This window comes from Cygnus atratus, chromosome 3 (assembly GCF_013377495.2).
Source record: "Cygnus atratus isolate AKBS03 ecotype Queensland, Australia chromosome 3, CAtr_DNAZoo_HiC_assembly, whole genome shotgun sequence".
Taxonomy (NCBI): domain Eukaryota; kingdom Metazoa; phylum Chordata; class Aves; order Anseriformes; family Anatidae; genus Cygnus; species Cygnus atratus.
Window position 1 is genome coordinate 36,604,531 of NC_066364.1, and position 19,750 is coordinate 36,624,280.

The 19,750-nt window shown below is 39.6% G+C and overlaps 1 protein-coding gene and 1 non-coding gene across 7 annotated transcripts in view; both read right to left on the bottom strand.

Annotated features, from left to right (window-relative positions):
- The window catches only part of UBE3D (ubiquitin protein ligase E3D), an 82,871-nt gene that overhangs the window by 38,599 nt on the left and 24,522 nt on the right, over positions 1 to 19,750 (bottom strand). The gene's annotated exons all lie outside the window — the stretch shown is intronic.
- Positions 10,094 to 10,165, bottom strand: TRNAM-CAU (transfer RNA methionine (anticodon CAU)). The gene has a single exon. It is a non-coding gene; the product is annotated as a tRNA-Met (tRNA).

A 19,750-nucleotide genomic window follows, 5' to 3' on the forward strand; every position in this document is an offset into this window, starting at 1 on the left:
AGGAAGCAGGACTCTTTAAAAATAGCCTGCGAGGGGCAAAGCCCTGACTGGTCCAGAGATTGTGGGGATGTGCCAGGGGAGAACATCCAGCTCTAGATCACATGCACTGAGCTGCCAGCAACCAAGGAGTCATCATAATTGTAATCTAGAATTGAGTTTCATATTTCACCATCTTTTTGTAACTTCCACACATAATTAGAAACTAACCTTTGTTATGTTCCTTACTGCGTCTCTGTTCTACAATTGTGACTGATGCTACAGGTAAATTGAGGTAAAGCTAGCAAAACTGGGGCTTTCAATTTTTCACAAATCAGCAAGTCAAAAGGCATCTTCAAACACACAGTAAGAGAGTTTGGAGACTGGAGGTGATACTGTAAGGTCCTGGGGCTTGGGAAGGCATTTCCACAGAGCAGTGCGCCTCTGCAAAGAAACCTTTCAGAACTCCAGGCACTACTCAAAGCATTACAACTTAATTCAGTATCCCGATTCTATTTTTACTTCATGACTTGAGGATTTTTTTGGAGCTGCCTCCTCATATTAAAGCCCAACTCTTAGAGCACTGACACTGCATTAGGGCATTTTTTTGGCTGTTGGTTTACATGGGGGAAGGACTGTTGCCATAAAAACATCTAGCCCAATTATATTATAATTCTTGTTTATTAATAGCTCAGTTATGAGCATTTCCTGAAACGATTCCAGTGTGTTCCCTTATTACAAACAAACCATGTGTGTCCTAGCACTTACAGCTCCAGGAACACTCATGTTAGGAATTAGTCTTTATGACTTGTCCTTTTGCAGCATCTAACACAAGTGCTTGTGGGAAGTTTGTGCTTTGTTAGACCATGTCTCTTTGTTCTTCTTTACCCCTGAGACTCAGGGGAATATTTTTCTATAATCTTCACTGTAGAGGAAAGAGAAAAATGTCTGGTTACAACAAAAACAAAAGCCCTATTTTTTAATCTTAGTCTCACAGAACCTGCAGAAAGAGGATTTTCTCTCTTCCAGTACCGGAAACTGTTTGTTTTCTACTTACTGAATGAGCCAGATCAGTTGATAGCGATCCTCAGGAGAGCGAGTACCCACAGAGGACAACTCAGTGCTTCCTCCCAGACCAAGCCCAAACGCCAACAGTTTGAACTGGTTGAGAGTTCCTTAGCCATGTAAACAAAACTGTGTTTCACTATCCTAATTTTTAAGAGAAACAGTAATTCAATTTGACATTAAGATAGGGCAAATTGCCAGAGGGAGTTTTGGGGAGGGCTAAGAAAAGACAAAAAAAAGAAATCAGCAGGATTCAGAAGTGCACGTGGTAACTTTGGATACACAAGGGACTTCGCATGCACATGCTCTCCTCCCTTGATTTCTACTACCTTCACTCAGCAATGAATTCTTGCTTCTAAGCTGCTCTTGAAAGAAAGTACGCCGGGCCCAGCCTGCACCTTTTGGGAACAAAGACAAGAGCCAGAACAAGTCCCTGAGAAAATAGCTCATTATGCTGTCTGAAAGGAATAAAGAGGAGGTAAAATAACAGATTAGCTAGAAGAAGGTGAGATTAAAAAGAAAAATAACTTATGCACAGTGACTCGTGTTTTGTACAATTCATCTTTCTGCAAACATTTGTTTTTTCTATATTGAAAAAAAGCCTTGAGATTCTGGGCTTTCCAGTTTGACAATAAAAATTATGACTCTCAGTATCGAATAAAAATTAATAAACTCTTCACAGATTCCCTAAATCATCACAGGACACAATACTGCATACCTCAGACTGACTTTGTGACAGATAAAACCTCACCACTATAGACCTTTGCAGTGTTTGAAGGAGATGTGAGTCAGCTTCAGAAATCAGGCTTTAAAACAAACAGATGTAGTAAAACATACTTGATAAAATGGTTCAAACTAGGAACCTGCTCTGAGTTAAGAAAAGAACATGTCAGACTGATTTATTTTTTTTTCCGCAGGACGTTAAATCCACCTCTGTAAGTCATCATCATTCAGTTTTTCCTGCCAGTGATCTCACTAACCCTAACTATTCTAAGCATCATGCCTGTCGCTCCATCTTTCCCATTTATTTCTTTATCACCCCCTTTCTGAGAACTTTTAAGCCCCTTAGCATATTTCAACCAATTTTTCTTAAGAAAAATCTCAAATATATTAGGTTTTAGCATGTTTCAAGTTCTTCTGAAAATTGGTGTCTGAATAGTGGAGAGAAATCCATATTAGTTATCTCATAGAGAAAAGCTACTGATGGAGCTCATCAGCATATATACCAGACAAACAAGTGACGTTTATTTGGGACAATATTAGCAGAAACTCAATATGACATTTCCATCTAGCAAAACCAACTGCTACAAGTAAACACATTCTTCTCAGCCTACTATACTCCCTAATGAGTAAGCCGAATTGAGAGACTTAGTACTTTTACCTCAGCTTTACTTACCCACTCCATTTTGTGGGTACAGGGCAACTGGAAAGGAAAATCTTGTTTGGAGGCAAGAAGAAGGGTTGGTGGCAATGACATAATGCCCCATAAGGGCAAAAATCAGAGCTCTTCCTGGTGTTAATCCAAACTTAAGATGCAGCCCCCTACAGATGAAAATGACACCCAAAACTCACCCTTTCTGTTTCAACTGCAAAATATACATTACTCTTGGCCATGGAAACACAACAAACAGACATAAGATTGAAACATATAAAACAAGACCTTCATATAACTTTCCTTTTGAGAAAGAACCACGTGATGAATGCTAATCAAGCTGTTTAATATGCTTCAAGCATAAGTTTCAGAACTGAAAGCAGTACAGAAAGTGAACAGAGTAAAATTCTACTCAAGAGGCAACATATTTGGCTACTATGCTAGATGCTGATATGACATAACTATGTGCAATGTGCTAAACTTTCAAACTAGAAGGTTGAAAAAAAGCAAGAAAAAAAGATGAAAAGCTGAGACTATCCCCCCCCCCCCCCGTTTTTTTCAATATTTTCTCTAAGGAACAGGATGTGTGAAGGAAAAATGTAGAGCATGATATCATTGTCACGCTCCCATAACCAGTCAAAGAAATACAGCCAGGAAAGTAAAATTCCTACAGCAATATGAGCAAGACATTTTTAAAAAGTGAAGTGCTGTTTTCAAAGCTGCTTAGGTAATAATAATGGGAAATCCAGGGAAATTTGCTTTTCTTTTAAAAATATCAGAAAATCTTTTCTGAAATTCATCGAATCATTCAGGTTGGAAAAGGCCTCTGAGATCATCAAGTCCAACCATTAACCTAGCACGGCCAAGTCTACCACTAAACCACGTCCCTAAGCACCACATCTACACATCTTTTGAATACCTCCGGGGATGGTGACTCAACCACTACACTGGGCAGCCTGTTCCAATACTTCACAACCATTTCAGTGAAGAAAGTTTTCCTAATATCCAACCTAAACCTCCCCTGGTGCAACTTGAGGCCATTTCCTCTTGTCCTTCTTGTTTCACTTCTTGCTTGGGAGAAGAGGCTGACTCCCACTCCACTACAACCTTCCTCCTTGAGGTTGCTGTGCTCCCTCAGCTGCTCCTCATACAACTTGTTCTCTAGACCCTTCACCAACTTCGTTGCCCTTCTCTGGACATGTTCCAAGGCCTCGATGTCCTTCTTGTAGTGAGGGGCCCAAAACTGAACACTACTCGACGTGTGGCCTCACCACAGCAGAGTACAGGGGGACCATCGCCTCCCTGGTCCTGCTGGCCACACTATTTCTGATACAAGCCAGAATACTGTTAGCCTTTTTGGTCACCTCAGCATGCTGGTGGCTCCTATCCAGCCAGCTGTCAACCAGCACCCCCAGGTCTCTTTCTGCCAGGCAGCTTTCCAGCGACTCATCTCCCAGTCTGTAGTGTTGCATGGGGTTGTTGTGCCCGAAGTGCAGGACCCAGCATTTGGCCTTGTTGAACCTCATACAGCTGGCCTTGGCCCATCAGTTCTGCCTATCCAGATCCCTCTGCAGAGCCCTCCTACCCTCGAGCAGATCAACACTCATGCCCAACTTGGTGTCATCTGTGAACTTACTGAAGGTGCACTCGATCTCCTCATCCAGATCGCTGATAAAGATGTTAAAGAGAACTGGCCCCAGTTCTGAGCCCTGGGAGACACAACGTATGAACAGCCTCCAACTGAATTTAGCTCAGTTCACCACAACTCTTTGGGCCTGGCCACCCAGCCTATTTTTTACCCACAGAAGCGTACACCCATCCAAGCCATGAACATCCAGTTTCTTCAGAGAATACTGTGTGAAATGGTGTCAAAAGCTTTACTAAAGTCTAGATAGACAACATCCACAGCCTTTCCCTCATCCACTAAGCACTTCACCTTATCATAGAAGGAGATCAGGTTAGTCAAGCAGAACCTGCCTTTTTTAAGCCCATGGTGACTGGTCAGGATCACCTAATTCAACTAATTCTGAAAGTTCAACTAATCTGAAAGCATGAGATGAGCAAAAATTGAAAACAAGTATTCAGATAAGACTACAGATAAGACTAAAGGTAAAACAATTACTTCTCCAGCAAAGAAGTAATTGATCATAATGTTTTCAGATACATACATTTAATTCATCAGGTATTTCTCCAATGGTCATTAAGGAATTGATCCCCATGAGTTGCTACCATGTTTATGTAAGACAGAGTAAGATGGGAAAATAGTGTCCTTAAAAGCAAGGTTTAAGACACCAAAAAAAAAAAAATTACATTTTATTGTTATAATTCCTTGACCCTAAGTACTAGCAAACAAACCCAATCAGCAGGTCATGGAACCCACCCATAATGTCCTGTGTCTTCACAAAAAAAAACCACAACACATTCACAGTATATCAGTGAAGTAAGAGAAATCATGAAAAAAATATTGGGAGTCTTATCAGATTTTGAAAAACTGGACTAGAACTCTTACTAGACTGCATTTTTTCAAAAGAAATTGAGTTTCTGCTTCTTCCATTAATGGCAAAGCCATTTATCAGTAGTAATCATCCCCTACCATGCATGACATTAACTTTAAAATGCAACTGTCTCAGCAACAGACAAAACATTCTGCTTTTGAAGAGGAACAGGCGAGCCCTTTTTTTCCTTTCCAGAGCTGCCGCATCACCATCTTTGATTTACCAAGCTACTTCCATTAATACATTAACTTGGAGTAGTCTACAGAAATCAAAACTGGAAAATAAAAAAGCCCATATACAGAGAACTATTCAATGTTATTGCCAAGGCACCGGGTTAATTTCACTTGTTTATTTACAATCTAAGTAAATGTGCTTTGCATTTAAGGGCTCCAAATGCTGTGAAACACTTGAAGGAGATTATTATAAGTTAGCCATGGCTTCAGTGTTTTGCTGAATCAAAGCCATGCTGAAGAATCTAATATAAAAGCTGACAAAGGCTCAGCACTAACTCTCAGGGTTCACTGAATTTTGTTAAAGTTGCCCTTTCCACAAGCTGCAGCACTGGTATAAATGACAGATGACTTTATTGAACCAAAGGACAAACTTGCAAAACTAAATAACTATTTGTAAAAATGATTTAATCTAAAAACAATTCTAAATTACAGTTGATGATGTGTCTATATACTTAATATACCAGGAGGCTAAGTTATTTATACTTATAATTATCCCTGCAATGATCTAAAAATGACATAAAAATCAATGCATGCTCATTAGCTTCTAAACTCTTGCCAAAATTTAAATAATATGGAACAGTAAGAAGTGCAGTGCTTTCACACTGCCTACAGCAGCCTACACCAAAGTCCTTTGGAAAAAAAATTCTTTACAGAATCAAGACACTGTTTTCCTCCTAAAACAAACATCTGCAGTCTTGTTCTAACTTGGTTTATTATTCGTGTTCAATAGCTGGGAGCGTTCAAGTGATTTTTTGAGAGACCTTTCCCTAGGATAACTAGTTGCATGGTATTCCAAATTAAAAGGTATTAAATCTCTCTGAAAAGACAGGGAAGGCAAGAATGAAAATTTAACCCACTGGTGTCCTTACAAGGAGATGAGCAAGAGTAGTAGAACTTATCAAAGGGAGTAAGAGAACGTACAGCAGTAATCCAGGCACCCACAACATGAGGGGCTGCTTTTTTATGTTTATTACAGTCGACTACAGAGGCCTACAACAGAAGTATTCTAGCTCCTTCTCTAAGTTGTGAACCTTTTTTCCAATGCATCACTATACAGACAGGATGAAGGTTTATTTAACTTTGAAACTGTATTTCTAAATAGTCTTCAATAATCTCCTGTAGAGTAGTCTTACCATAAAATTACTGATATTTACATCACATGTTATGTAACTACACATAAATTAGTCGTATATTATTATATAATTACGTAATTGTACATAAATGAATATTAAGTAATATAAAGTATATATTACACATGTATACACATACAACCATTATTACAATTCTTCTTTTTTCTGTGCAATGCATACTTTAAATTGAGCAACTATGTACTTCTGGCGTGTGCTTCAAAAGAAGTTAGCTAGATATCCACTACAAAAACAGGTTTTAATCTTCTTATCCTACAAAACATTAAGTCCTCTTCCAACTTTCCATGTGTTGCCATTTGACAGAGACAAGTTATTTAATACTAATAAGGAAGGCTTGTAATGCAAATTCAAATTTAACCTCGCCAGAGTACCATCTGCCCGCTGCCATAATATCTTTCAAAATGTCTGACATAAGAAGTATCAAATGTTCTTGTAATATTTCAAAGGGCCTTTTAAGTATAATTATGCTATTTGATCAAATGAATGCTTCTGTGATTTAAAACATATTACACTTGCAGTTTTCCCATTTATAACTCTAATATGTAGCATAGATTAAGGACCCCAGGCTAAAAAGTACATTGAAAGACAGGGATTAAATGGTTTTGTTTGTATTAGACAACCGAATATGAATCTTAACCACATTCAACTTATTTATGTATTTTAAATTATTTTACTACTTCTCAACATGCTTTGATTATTTTAAATTAATTACGGAAAGTGGGAGAGAAAAGAAAAAGCTGCCTACCTCAATTTGCACTGTACAGGTCAAATTCTCTTTCTTTTTGTTTACATCAACCAACATTTTTATTAGACTCAGCTGTAGGCTCTTTACTTAAATGTAACTACAATGGTTTTGGTGCAGTTATTCAAAAATGTTATTAGTACAAATAAGTCCTGTGTTTAGCCCACAGATTTTTTTTCCCTCAAAGTGGAAAAGGATGAAAACAGAAAAACAGCATTAGCACACTGTGCCAACACAGATATGGTTGTTTACAAGTAGGTTTCTATGCTTTGAAGGAATAATCTATCTCCACACAATGCAACTCTTTTCATGGCAATAAATCTTGAGATTTTAATCCTGTCCAGGAGTAACTTTGCCTTGGAGCATGTAATTTCCAAGTAATGCTCAACATACTTCTCCAGATTAAAGGTTTTTGGGTGTGCACAAACTGCTTTTTAACATTGCCTTGCCTCCTCCAGCTGGCTGCTATGTGATTTCCAAAGCATTACTTTTCAGTTGTAAAACCTATCAGCCATAAAATACTTTCATTCCACTGCAAAACAGCACTAATTGTACAGTATCTGCAGAAGACAAAACAGAACTTCAGCTGCAAGAAATGCTGAAATAAAGCTTAAGCATCACAGGGAAGGATTAACAGGTGTTCACCTATCCTGCAACCTTTACACTGAAGATTCACAGTATCTAAAACAAATTTCTGAAAAGCTAAATCAAGCACCAATGCATAAGGCAGACTTGTGTTCACCTACATGAGTGGGACCATGAACATTTGCAAATATACTAAATCTAAAATTCATGACAGCACTCATACCATGCACAGATGGTCAGTGAGTACATCTATGACATTATCATCTTTATTTAGTTTCAGTACCAGGTAAGCAAAAATAGGCTGATCATAGAATGAAAAGAAAATTTAATTTGTGGGAACTGACCTTGGAGATAAAATCCCAAGCCAGCCAGGTACTTCCCATGACATGTCCTACCAGCAAAACCACAGTCTATAAAAGGCATAGCAGCAGCATCTAGAACCATAGAGCCACCCCATAACAGTAGCTGCATATGGGGAGGGAAATTCTTTCTTCATTTATCTGCAAGATCAAGACTTTGTGGCAGAAGTTTAAGCTGTAAAAGCAGCAAGCTGCAAAAATAAAATGTCATCAGTTATAATTTCATCAGAGCATCTGACTGTAAGGAATATAAGCTCACAGAGAAAACAAAGCTCCTGCTGGGCTTGTGATGCTCAAATGTACATAGACTAGAATAATTTCAAGCTGGAAGGGACCCAAAGGACCATCAAAAGTCCAACACTTCACCCCACACAGGACCACCCAAAAATCAGACCATATGTCTGAAAGTGTTGTCCAAATGCTTCTTAAAACTAAAGCAGGCTCGGTGCTGTGACCACTGCCCTGGGGAGCCTGTCCCAGTGCCCGACCACCCTCTGGGTGCAGAACCTTTCCCTAACACCCAGCCTGACCCTCCCCTGTCCCAGCTCCATGCCATTCCCTCGGGTCCTGTCGCTGTCCCCAGAGAGCAGAGCTCAGCGCCTGCCCCTCCGCTCCCCTCGTGAGGGAGCTGCAGGCCACCATGAGGCCTCCCCTCGGCCTGCTCTGCTCTGGGCTGAACAAACCAAGGGACCTCAGCTGCTCCTCATATGTCTTGCCCTCCAGACCCTTCACCATCACCATAGCCCTCCTTTGGACACTCTCTAATAGCTTTATATCCTATAAATACAATATCAATAGTAAGAAAACATGGAAGGCAATTCAATGTATTCACAATATATTTCCCTTAAACTGCTTTTTAAAATTCTTTATGTCATTTTTGCTTAGCTGGGTGCAAAAGCAGAACTCACTGCTCTTCAGAAAAGCAGCTTTGCTTAATTAAGGAGTTCTTGTACAAAACCAAGAAAGCACAGGAGCTTAGCTCTTGCTGGGTGTTGGCTAAAGTCTGTTGTGACTGCTCTTGAAGATCCATACCATGAAGAATTGTTGGCATAGCTCCAAAGTACAATGTAACTGCAGCAAAGCAATGTAGTCCCACCAAAAGGAAAAATAAATTACTCTCATAAAAACTGCATGGCCAATGCTTTAGAAAGTGCTGCTTCAGTTTAATGGCTGTTAAGGCTTTAAGCTGCAGTTCTAGAATGTCTTACTGCATCCCAGGTGGAGAGAATTCAAATAATTTTTCTGGAAACAATAAAAATACAGACTGCTTTAGCCATATCACTGCTGATGAACAATGCATCATACTGGAGGATGACACTGCTGATGGTCATCACCATCTCAAATTAGCAATAGTTCTATCATGACTGTAGACTGCAGATTTTTTTTTGGTTGAAGTCAAAGATATGCCTACAGCACAGCATGAAGGACTAACTTTGCCTATCCCTTGAAATACTTTTATTTATTTTTAGCACTTCTTGATACCTTCCTGGGATACACTTTACTCTAAATTAGGACAGATGGCTTGGTATTTACCTAATGTATTGCGTAATTGTAGTCTACTGTGCTGGGGATGGCTGCAGATGACAGAGCAACGTGCTATTGATCTACTGCTCAAAGCCAGACTAGTCCAACCCTCCAGCACTAGTCCAGCACGTTGCACAGGACGGCATCCAGGCAGGGTTTGAAAATCTCCGGAGAAGGAGACTCCACAACCTCTCTGGGCAGCCTGTCCCAGCGCTCTGTCACCCTCACAGTACAGAAGTGCCACTCATATTCAGCCAGAACCTGCTGTGCTTCAGTTTGTGCCCGCTGCCTCTCGTCCTGTTGCTGGGCACAACTGAAAAGAGACCGGCTCCATCCTCTCGACACCCTCCCTTCAGATGCTTATACACATTGGTGAGGTCTTCTCTCAGTCTTCTCTTTCCCAGGCTAAACAGGCCCAGCTCTCTCAGCCTGTCCTCATACGACAGCTGCTCCAGGCCTCTCATCATCTTCGTAGCCCTCCTCTGGACTCACTCCAGTAGCTCCGTGTCCCTCTTGTACTGGGGAGCCCAGCACTGGACACAGGACTCCAGGTGTGGCCTCAGCAGGGCTGAGCGGAGGGGAAGAAAATGCTGCTAGCAGAGGATGGTTTCGATCCATCGACCTCTGGGTTATGGGCCCAGCACGCTTCCGCTGCGCCACTCTGCTCCTTAATGCAAGCAGCAGCACCACTGACCTGAAAAGCCAGCGTGCATCAAACAGAATACTCTGTTCCTGAGCTTCCAGACCTTTTTTTTTTAAAAAAAAAAAAACAAAAAAAAAACCTTCCAACATTTATTTTAGGCATGTATAAACTAAGGGCCATTGCCCTAAGCTGGGCAAACAGAAGTAAGCCTCCTCAAGTTTCTGATATCCTGAAGGGTAGAAGTGCACAGCAGGGCTATAGAAAAACCAAGGCTGCTGTTAACAGCTACTGCACAGCAACTGCTGACATGAACTTGTTTACCCCACAGTAGATACAAAGTAATTCCAGACAGTTCACCTTGAAATATTCATGAAAAGGATCTGGACATGCCTGCAGAAGTGGTGAATTCAGTTTCATGACATTACAATGTTGTGTCTGATGCTTCAGTAGTGCCTCTGTATGAACAGAATTCACATATTAACTCTCAACTCAGAGAAGCAGTGTTACAGATTTGGTAATAGGAAGTCAGAATTAAAGCTTAATGCGAAAGAGCAAACACCGAGAACAAAAACTGCAGAAATTTACCCAAGGGAAGACTGAATGAAATGTAGGCATTTGTCAGTGTATAGCTCTGAACAAAGGAGGAATGACTAATTTCTTGACATAATGTTTATGTTTGGAGTGCAAAATTTCTCAACACACAGATTTCTCAGATTTCACAAAAGAAATGAAAAAATAAAGCAACTCTGCTGATTCAGAAGTGTGTAACATAACTTTTTACCAACCACACTATGGCCTCTTGCAAAATCTTTTTCATAAAAAAAATACTAGGTTCATTTTTTTTTGTAATTTAATTCAAGTCTAATTTTACATCAGATTTGTCATTTCCAAGCCCTTAGAAATTCTATCATTTTCTAATTACTGCAAGAAAACAAGAGGGAGTTGAACATAAAGTATCTCATGAAATATATTTCATTTAATTCTTCTTCTATAGCTTCCTAGGAGAAGGCAATAGGGACGCGAAACTGAGGTCCCAACAGAGGTATACATGAATAAAAATTAACTCACAGACACAGAGTAGAGACTTGAGAGCTGAAGAGTAAGGTTAAGAAATCACATTAATTGTACAGAGAATTAATCCTCTTGTTATGGCATAAGGCAGATCTTTTTCACCTTCTGGTTTCTTCAGCATCGCAAATAGATTCCTTCTAACAATGACAAAAGTTTTCCACTGCTGGTCCTAGTATAGTGAAGTGGCCTTAAAATTCAAGAAGTGCTGTCACTACATTTTTCAGTTTATACTGATGGTTAATAGTAACTTCAGCTTTGGGGAAAAAGGACACAGAGGAAAGTAAGTTCATACTTCTGTCCATGATTTCAGCTCTACCTTTATCAAATTCTCATCATTTTTAAAGTGCACTGGACTGTCTGAAAAGAACCTGTGCTTTGCATGGCTAACCATAGAAAAGTTTTTGTCTTCAATTAGGGCTTAGATAAATAATCCCAAATCCCAGTGGGCCTTGTTAAGGCAACATCATAAAATTTTTACACTTCCTTATGAGTTTGGGGAAAAAAAAAGTCTATGTATCAGCCTGAGCTCATGCTGACTGAAGTGGCCTTAGGGAAGGGACTGTTGAAATGCATGTGTACAGCCATTAGAAATTGATTTATAGATGTAATTATGATAAATCAGCACGGGTTTATTAAGTAATGATTAATGGTTTAAAAACTTACTGTTTTTCCAAAACCATGCAGAACCGAAGTTTAAATGCTGTAAAGCTGGTGACTTGTTGGTTCTGTGAATTGTGTGCACCAGGAGGTATTTGTGTCACTCAGTTTTGGGTAACCAGTGACCTCACTGATGAGCAGGGATAGGAGAGCTGATGGAGATGGTCCCCAGCTGGTCACCCTGCCTGGATGTCTGAACCACTCATCACTCATTTCCTAAATTGACATGGTTCACAGTGCAGCGTCTTTAAGCAACCCAAAATTGGCAACAATTTACTTTCAACCATATGCTCTAAACTGCAGCAGTTGAGGACTTGGCTGTCAGGTGGCTCAGACATCCGTGCTGCAAAGGCCGGGCGAACAGCTGGTACAGTAACCTCAGCAGCCAACCCAACACTGTGACTGAAAAGCAGGATTGGTTTAAGTGGGACAGTCAAAGTTCCTCATCAAGTCAGTGAAGGAGAGGAGCAGCAATGTGGTGTGAATCCTGGGCAGGCAGCAAACCCCGTGCACAAACACCAGCCCCTAGTAGCACACAGAGGGAGTCTTCAGTGTCCTACCCCGATGGCACTGATTTCGGGCATGTGATCAGGGCTCGAGACTAGCAACAAAGAGTAACACTTACTGAGAATTATCAACCAGGCAAGTGGCAAAGAAGTTATTAAAAAAAAAAAAAAAAGAGAGAAATAAAATCAAACTGAATGAACAAAGCTTTGTATAATCAGTGATAGCATAGCACTGTTCTTGCCCTGTACCTAAAACTCTGGGTTGCACAGGCACGGCATTAAAGCTCTTTGCTTAATGTTCTCATGCAGGTTATTCATACTAACTGTGCCACACAAAGATTTGCATATGCTCCATAAACCTTAATACCCTTTTTAAGACCTATTATACCAAGCAGGAGGCCATTTCTGAAGCTGAAATGGATTTTCAGAACAATATAAAGATAAAAATGTTTTCTGGGCTCTGATTTTTAAACCTCCGGGTAAAACTAAATCATTTTCACAGTACTGCTTATATTCCATATTGAAGTATATACAAATACCAGACACTCCAGAACATTATGCCTGAATCCAAAGGGAGAAGTTATCTTGCTGTACAAATAAAAGTTGTAATCACTGTTCACAAAAAGCTCTCAGCATGCTGCTTTAAAGTTATTCAATTTTTTTTTCTGCGCTGTACTGACTTCATAAGGGAAGCAAATTCAGTATTTCACAACATAATTACAATAATGTGCAGCCAAGTAAGGAACATCACAAATCACAGAATCAGTTGATCCTGAGAATTCACGAACATCACAAAGTATTGTTTCCACTCATTCAATCCACACCATTGCCAAACAAAAGCTTAATTACTAAAGTTAATATTTCACATATGCCATACTTCCCCTTTACGACTCAAAGTGTAATTTCCCTGGAACGGTTTACTTTTATCATTTTCCTTATTCACTGATGTGAGCGTAGCAGAATTTGTACAGATGTCTGCTCTATGCACGGTAGGGCACAACACTGGCATTAAAATATCAGGTGTAGCTACAGGTCAAATTTAAATAGCAATTAAATACTAAACAAATAAATTAAACCAGCAGTAGAGCACCCAACTTCCTTTCCTAAAAATGGTCTTTAAAACTAACTGCAAATCTAGAGAGCACAACTTTCCCCTAGCCCCTTTTCCCTGTCCTCAGCCAACATGTCTTCGCACAACAGCCAACTTTCCTCTGGGAGTGGAAGTACTCCTCCATAAATAACCTCCAATGCTTCACAAGACTGTCCCTAATTTTTAAACTTCCTCCCCTCTGAGCTAATTCCCAGGTTTTCCCTTTCAACTAGTCAGAAGCTTTCACCTTGCATTATGGCAGAGATTTATCAGTGTCTGTATAATCCATACTTAAGTTCATGGAGCCCTCTGCAGCACTTACGTGGTTGTCCACAGAGTCCTGCCACAGGCACAGAGCAGAGCTGGAGGAATCACACAAGCCATCTGCTGCCCTTCTGAGATACCACTGTGGGAACTACAGTGGGCACACACACATACCTTGACACAGTGAGATACGTGAAAACAGGTGATTTTGGCTCTATTTTTTGTGAGCTTTCTTAAAATTTTATGGATCAAGATCAAATAAATCTAGTCTCAGCTTAGAAGCATGAGGAACAGAAAAGGAAGGCATACAGCACGGTAGCTGGGTTCTGGACATGACCATGAGTAGCACTGGAAGTGAAAAAGAAAGAGAGGGGATTTAAATGGAAGATTAAATCTAGGTTAAGTCAAAATTTAATTTAAGGTTGAATTTTAATTAATCAAGTCAACATTTTAGAAGAAATTCTTCACTGTGAGGGTGGTGAGGCCCTGGAGGTGTTCAAGACCAGGTTGGATGGGGCTTTGGGCAACCTGGTCTGGTGGGAGGTGTCCCATGGCAGGATGGTTGAACTGGATGGGCTTTAATGTCCCTTCCAACCCAAACCATTCTGTGATTCCATGATTAAGTCAGTGCTGAAATAGGAGTTGATGTTACAGACAGAGAAAATGCAGATTTGATGAAAGGAAGTAAAGAAGGCATGCAAAGACTGATTCACAGCCACCAGTACAGTGAAAATGGAAGCCTTTGAGTAGATTAGTTCATTCAAAGAGGAGATGCAACAGCAGAAAGTAAGGCAGCTGCAGATAAACTACTACAAATCCTTTGCAAATAAAGTTAATTAGAATGGACTTCAGACACAGAACACATCAGAGGTAAAGAAAAAACACTACACTTGATAATTATGATCTTGTTGACCAAGAGCTGAATCAAGACCGTGGTACCAGTGTGGCTCTCAACGCATATGCTAACTTCTCACTCCAAAGAGAGAGCAAACAATATACAGCAAAGGTGAACTGGGAAGTCTTTTGGTAGGTCTGTGACACAGCCGGTGCACTGAACTAGAAGGCATCACCCTGCCAGAAAGCTCATTTATTTCCCTGCAAGAAAAGAAACTGTGTCAAAGCATTCCTCTGCAATTTTGTCATAGAATTATGGTTCAGGTTGGAAGGGACCTTTAAGACCATTCAGTTCCAGCCTCCTTGCACGGGCAGGGACACCTCCCACCAGACCAGGTTGCCCAAAGCCCCATCCAGCCTGGCCTTGAACACTTCCAGAGATGGGGCATCCACAGCTTCTCTGGGCAGCCTGTGCCAGTCCCTCACCACCCCGAGTGAAGAATTTCTTCCTAAGATCTAATCTAAATCTCACCTCTTTTAGTTTAAAACCAATATCCCTTGTCCTATCACCACACACCCTGGTGAAGAGCTTTTCCCCATCAAAGAGCCTCTCCCCATCTTCTTATCATGCTGCATCTTAAAAGCATTTATGTTTCTTGGCAATGTTATTCCTACTGAAAGGTTTTGCAGGAACCTCACTGCTCTGATATTAGAAACCTTCCAATCTCCAGTTTAACATCTTCATAATCAACCATAACAGTATGATCTCTTCAATTTCTTCTGAAGGCAATCAGTGAACATTTACAGTTATCTGGTACCCATTGCTACATTATTTTCAGCAATTTGCTGAGTAAAGACTTACATCATAAATAATTGGTGATACAAGAAAGCCACCAGGATAACTGTGTTACATAGAATGGCCCTACACATAAAGAAAAGCTGCAGAGGTGATAAAAGTGTCTGCAAAATTTCTATGTTGGGGGGCAAAAACAGCTTCTCAGTAACTGATTTCCTTTTACAGAAGCCAGTGAGAGTTTCAGCAATTTCAGAAAGAACAAAATAGCATCTCCAATAAAACCACCTCTCAACTCAAACAAGAATTTGCTTTTCTTAATCATCACAAAATGCTTCAAAACTTAGAGGCCCTAATAATATTAATGACATGCAGCCCCTGCTGTTTGAAATACAACAGCTGAACATCAGTTTGCAGAAATAATATGCAAATAGTTGGAGACAGGAAGTCTCAAAAGACAGATTTTTAGGTATGGCTACAACCAGTAAAGCTCATTTGTTAATGGTATTAAATGCAAAGTGCACTGAATCATTAAACATCTGAGGACTCTTCTTAGAGCAATGTTTCAGTCTCGTTTTCAGAAGATGATTCTTTACATTACCAGCACTAATTCCAGCTGGTCAAAATGATCGTGGATTCTTTTTATTTTTTTTCCATTTAAAAATATTCCCCAACTTCTGGAGGAAGTTCAACATCTGGGAAAAAAATAGTGTAAAAAATACATAAAAGCATTTCAGCAGTTTTGTATGCAATAGTTTTCATCATAAACTATCAACTTTGGACAAAGAAGAGGAAATACAATATATTGCTGAGCCTTATTGCTTTGTAAGGAACACGGGACAGTTGGGAAGCTAGCAAAAAAGGAAAAAAAGTGCATAAGAAAGTGCAACTACAATGCCTGACACACCTCATCAACATTTCCATATTGACATAAAGCAATTGTGGGGAGGTCAGAAAAATCTAATTCTACCAGGAACAAAAAAAGTGCTTAGGTTAAAAACGACTTCTAACTAACTCTGCTACTGCAGCCTCGATCACTATCAACTGAACCGACCAGTATGAGCTTAAAAGTCCAAGCTGGAGCATTGGAGATCGGGGCATCCAGGTCAAATAAATGCCCAGAGTCATTCCCAGAAGAGCCGTCTTCAACGAGACACTGCACAATTTTGCTTTCCCCAGGAAAACCAGCAAAATCAGGATCCACAGGAGCACTCCGGTGATTACTGTACTGCTGTCTCCAGGAGTACAGATGACTCCATAAAATCTATTCGGATCACCGTGAGGTAAAGAAAAATTGGAAGGCTTAACAAGTATTCTGATAGTGCATACATGCTGGGAAGAATGTAGACCAAACGTAATACTCTTTTAACCACACACAGAGGGGAAATGGGCACAGTCTATCCAACTGCTGACTTCTGGGTAGATCTAACACTCCTGCCTTCGGCAATTATTTGACCGAAATTCAGCAACGTATTTGTCTGAAAATCTAAAATTCTGCAGCAATTTTATTCCCTGGAACAATACCTTCCACCTTTCCAGCCAGATCTCCTCCCCTCCTGCCTCGCACATTCATATCCACAAAGGCATCAATTATTATGCCTATTAGTCATACAAATTATTTCATTTATAGCTTAAGGCCAGTATTCAGAGGACCCAGCAAGAGAATTGCTTGCTCTGTTTATCCTTGATGCTACAGCATTCAAAATAAGCATCCAGCAGCAATATCCTATTGTTAGCACACAGACATTCAGCAAACAAACGGAAATATCCTCAACAACTTCACAAATTAGCCTTCCGTGGTCTCGAGTCATATGCTCCCAATTTGCTTGTGCCTTACTGATATATAAAGTATTGCAAGTAAAATTAGCAGCCTAAATCATTTCATTAATCTAAGTATTGTTAGTTTACACAGCCTGTCATGGAGAAATACAATAGAGACAACAAATGCTAATTAATTTAAAACAGCTCAAGGCTCTAGAGTTCAGAAAACCAAGTTTTGAGGTTTAAGCAGTTCTTGTCAGCAATCTGCCCAAAAGACTAAGTTGCCTTTTTTTTTCCCACTCTTTGCTAATTATAGGATTCCTTCCTGCTCGAATAGATCCTGTCATTTAGAAGGCATCATAGGAGTTGAATATTTACAGTTTCCAAGTAAACTCAACAGTCTTTATAAGTCTATCAGAAGCAAATTCTAAGCACCTAAGTGAAAAGCTGCTATAGTTCAACCTACAACAATATCCTCAATGTATCATCACTATAACATTTCGGCTATCTGGCTTCCAAAAAAGCAGTGTTAAAGCAAAATTAATATAATAGAGAGATACCTGCCTTATAGTAGAACTTGCATAGATATGACATTGCTGTCCCTCGAGCAAACTGGACAGTAAACCTAAATATAATTATCAAGAACACTGCATGATGTAGTACCAGGATAAAGTTTAGGTTCTCCATGTCTATTTTACCAGTATGAATGCAAAATTTTGTTCACCAAATCCCCCAGTACTAGATCTAGAGGCAACTTACTTAAAACAGCAGCAGATCAGTTTAAAACAGATTGAAAGAGTATTTTGCACCTGTATTGAACTTCAGGAACATGCTGTTTTAAAAGGCTGTGCAGACAGCACCAGTAAGGTCAAGAAGTGTTTACACAGAAGATGGTCAAAAGATGCTTGAGCAGATACTAGAGGAAATAGGCAGGACTGTATCCTCTTAACATCCTTAATGAAACAACTACAAAAACTGAGTAGTGAAAGACAGTTCACGTGCTCCTGTAAATAACACCTCTTGATCTCAGTGAGAGGATATTGGGCTAGATGGGTGCTGATTTGGCCCAGCACGGAATTTCTTATATTCTTATGTTCCTATAAAAGCTGAATGAACTACCTGACTGTTTCAGACTATAAATTTTAAATTAGTTTTAGACAATCTTGCTGCTTTTAATTCACATTTTTTTCCAATCCAATTCATCATTTCTCTCACACAAATTCTGATATTACCAGAAGATCTGAGCAACTGTAATACAAACGACAGAGACATGAGAACCACCGAAGTTGTGCTTTCCTAATCAGTGTTTCACTAATAAATATGAATAATAAGGAAGATGATGCATAAGACTGAATTGTATTTTTGCTTTATCATATTACAGAATGACAAATCCTGATTTCAAAAGCATATTAAATGTGATAGGAAATCTTGACAGCATATTTATCTTTTTCTCTAAAAAATCAGAACCCAAGAAGTAAATCAGCAGTTGTAGCTGCGTTCAGTTTCTTAGTTGTACATTACCAGTTACTGTGTATATAGTATTTAACACTTCTAATGCACAGTACAACAGCAGTACCTTTCAAGACGAGTAGACACGTAAGCATTTTTAATGCTATACAGGGCAAAAAATAAAAAAAATAGCTGAATTAGGATTGGATTTATTTATTTATGTATCTTTTAAGTCAGAGCCCTACCTCCTTTGACTTCAGTGCTAAATTTCAAAAGCTGAGCAAAAAGGCACCTTAAGCAACGAGCCCAACTGCAGTGATAACATGAGCAAAAATTGAGCAAAAATCCCAGAGACGTCCTTTGGTAGACAAAGGTTTCATTCCAACATTTTTTCTCTAATTCAGTTAGTACTTCTAGGACTATTTATAATTGGAAAGATTAGATACCAAAAATATGACAGCTCCAGAGAGTTGGAAAGATATAGCCATGTTTAGGATCACGAATGATGTTCTTCAGTAACAACCATAAAAGGATGTTGTATGTGGCAGGTCTAGTTTCAACAAACAGGAGTCTGGATGTTTCTCCCAAAAGCTACATTTAAAAAGTTGCATACCTCTTTTTCTAGAGATTGGAAAGGATGTTGCCAGTACTGAAGAACGGTTCTTCTCAAGAGCAATCTCTAGACTTTAAAAAAAAAAAAAAAAAAGCATTTGATGTTCAGTGGGCTTCCCCATGTCTCTCTCAACCTGGAAGAGTATTTTTCTTTCCTGCCTGCCCCAAATCCTTTGACTGGCATCAGACTGTGCCTTTCAAAAAGCTTTGCCTGTCTGCTCCAGTCAGCTTTTTTAGGGCAAACCAGCCTATCTGTGGTGTTAATTCTCTTGATACCACAAAAGAATCCATGAAGGGACAGGAGAAAAATAAATAAAGATTATCTGAAATAAAACAGATCCTTACAGTCCATTTACAGTCACACCCACTCATTTAATCATTCCAGAGATAGCACAACAAGCTTCTTAAACTACAAAACTCACTGTAAGGAAACCACAGAACAGTGGAAGGTTGGTCACTCCTCAGTCAGTCAACTCTCGGTCTGTGTGCTCCCTGTATACTTTCTACAAGCAAGAGATACTGAAATACTAGGAAAAGGCATTCTATTGCAGATACACAAGAATCAGTGATA